Raw genomic sequence first — 3,143 nt, forward strand, 5'->3', positions numbered from 1 at the left:
AGAGAGAGGGAATTGAGCGAAGAGAGAGAGAGAGGGAGTGAATAAGGAAAGGTTCAAAAAAAGCAACAGAAACACAAAGGATTGTGTTCTCTCTCAGACAGCCAGTCAGACAGCCAGTCAGACAGCCAGTCAGACAGTCAGTCAGCCAGCCAGTCAGTCAGTCAGTCAGCCTGTCAGCCAGCCCTCCAGTCAGCCAGTCGTGTTCGTATTTCTGTTCCTGCTCTGCTCTACCCTCATCAGCCAGCAAATTACTGTACAGGTGGGAGGAGAGAGGGAGGAAGAGAATGAGAGAGTGACAGAGAGAGAGAGAGAGAGAGAGAGAGAGAGAGGGGGAGGGAGGGAAATAGAGAGAGGGAGGGAGGGAAAGAGAGAGAGATAGGGAGGGAGGGGGAGGGAAATAGAGAGAGAGAGAGAGAGAGAGAGAGAGAGAGAGAGAGAGAGAGAGAGAGAGAGAGAGAGAGAGAGAGAGAGAGAGGGAGGGAAATAGAGAGAGAGGGAGGGAGGGAAAGAGAGAGAGAGAGGGAGGAAGGGAAATAGAGAGAGAGAGAGAGAGGACTGTCAAAGTGAATGCATCCCAAATAACACCCTGCACCTTATTCCCTGACCAAATCTGGTGAAAAGTAGTGCACTATGGAGGGAATAGGGTGCAGGTTGGGAGGCAGAGTGACCTGGGAGAATAACAACCATGTGATGTGGCCCTTTTTTTTCTTTTAAAGATATAGAGGCTGTTTTTTTGCCTCACCACTCACACACACACACTCACACACACACACACACACACACACACACACACACACACACACACACACACACACACACACACACACACACACACACACACACACACACACACACACACACACACACACACACACACACACACACACACACACACACACACACACACACACACACACACACACACACACACACACACACACACACACACACACACACACACTCCACACACACTCCACACACACACACACACACACACACACACACACACACACACACACACACACACACACACACACACACACACACACACACACACACACACACACACACACACACACACACACACACACCTGTTCACACACACACATCCACACACACACACACACACACACACACACACACTCACGCAGGCGCACGCGCACACACACACACACACACACACACACACACACACACACACACACACACACACACACACACACACACACACACACACACACAGCTCTCAATGTTCTGGAGCAGATGAGCTGTCAGTGGGGAGGCTGGTGGCAGCGGTGTGTGTATCTGAGGAGCTTGTTCCACTGAATGTCAGCTACACTGCAGAGGGGAAAGGAGGAGGGGGGGTGAGGACGAGGGAGGGGAGGGTGAGGAGGAGGGAGGGGAGGGTGAGGAGGAGGAAGGAGAAGCGAGGGCAACTGACGTGCCTGAGCTCTCTCCTTTCTAGCTCTCTCTTTCTCTCTGCAGTCTGTCATACAGTGTTGATCCCTCCATCTCTCCCTCCTCCTGTTCTCTCTCTCCACTCCTCCACATCCATCTCTCCCTCCTCCTGTTCTCTCTCTCCACATCCATCTCTCCCTCCCCTCTTCTCTCTCTCCACATCCATCTCTCCCTCCCCCTGTTCTCTCTCTCCACATCCATCTCTCCCTCCTCCTGTTCTCTCTCTCCACTCCTCCACATCCATCTCTCCCTCCCCCTGTTCTCTCTCTCCACTCCTCCACATCCATCTCTCCCTCCCCCTGTTCTCTCTCTCCACTCCTCCACATCCATCTCTCCCTCCTCCTGTTCTCTCTCTCCACATCCATCTCTCCCTCCCCCTGTTCTCTCTCTCCACTCCTCCACATCCATCTCTCCCTCCCCTGTTCTCTCTCTCCACATCCATCTCTCCCTCCCCCTGTTCTCTCTCTCCACATCCATCTCTCCCTCCCCCTGTTCTCTCTCTCCACTCCTCCACATCCATCTCTTCCTCCTCCTGTTCTCTCTCTCCACATCCATCTCTCCCTCCCCTGTTCTCTCTCTCCACATCCATCTTTCCCTCCCCCTGTTCTCTCTCTCCACATCCATCTCTCCCTCCCCCTGTTCTCTCTCTCCACTCCTCCACATCCATCTCTTCCTCCTCCTGTTCTCTCTCTCCACATCCATCTCTCCCTCCCCCGTTCTCTCTCTCCACATCCATCTTTCCCTCCCCTGTTCTCTCTCTCCACATCCATCTCTCCCTCCCCTGTTCTCTCTCTCCACATCCATCTCTCCCTCCCCTGTTCTCTCTCTCCACATCCATCTCTCCCTCCCCTGTTCTCTCTCTCCACATCCATCTCTCCCTCCCCTGTTCTCTCTCTCCACATCCATCTCTCCCTCCCCCTGTCTCTCTCTCTCCACTCCTCCACATCCATCTTTCCCTCCCCCTGTTCTCTCTCTCCACATCCATCTCTCCCTCCCCCTGTTCTCTCTCTCCACATCCATCTCTCCCTCCCCCTGTTCTCTCTCTCCACATCCATCTCTCCCTCCCCCTGTTCTCTCTCTCCACATCCATCTCCCTCTCCCCCTGTTCTCTCTCTCCACATCCATCTCTCCCTCCCCTGTTCTCTCTCTCCACATCCATCTCCCTCTCCCCCTGTTCTCTCTCTCCACATCCATCTCTCCCTCCCCCTGTTCTCTCTCTCCACATCCATCTCTCCCTCCCCCTGTTCTCTCTCTCCACATCCATCTCTCCCTCCCCCTGTTCTCTCTCTCCACATCCATCTCTCCCTCCCCTGTTTCTCTCTCCACATCCATCTCTCCCTCCCCCTGTTCTCTCTCTCCACATCCATCTCTCCCTCCCCCTGTTCTCTCTCTCCACATCCATCTCTCCCTCCCCCTGTTCTCTCTCTCCACTCCTCCACATCCATCTCTCCCTCCCCCTGTTCTCTCTCTCCACATCCATCTCTCCCTCCCCTGTTCTCTCTCTCCACATCCATCTCTCCCTCCCCTGTTCTCTCTCTCCACATCCATCTCTCCCTCCCCCTGTTCTCTCTCTCCACTCCTCCACATCCATCTCTCCCTCCCCCTGTTCTCTCTCTCCACATCCATCTCTCCCTCCCCCTGTTCTCTCTCTCCACATCCATCTCTCCCTCCCCTGTTCTCTCTCT

The sequence above is a fragment of the Oncorhynchus gorbuscha genome, unplaced genomic scaffold, assembly GCF_021184085.1.
Source record: "Oncorhynchus gorbuscha isolate QuinsamMale2020 ecotype Even-year unplaced genomic scaffold, OgorEven_v1.0 Un_scaffold_1637, whole genome shotgun sequence".
In the NCBI taxonomy this organism is placed as follows: Eukaryota; Metazoa; Chordata; class Actinopteri; order Salmoniformes; family Salmonidae; genus Oncorhynchus; species Oncorhynchus gorbuscha.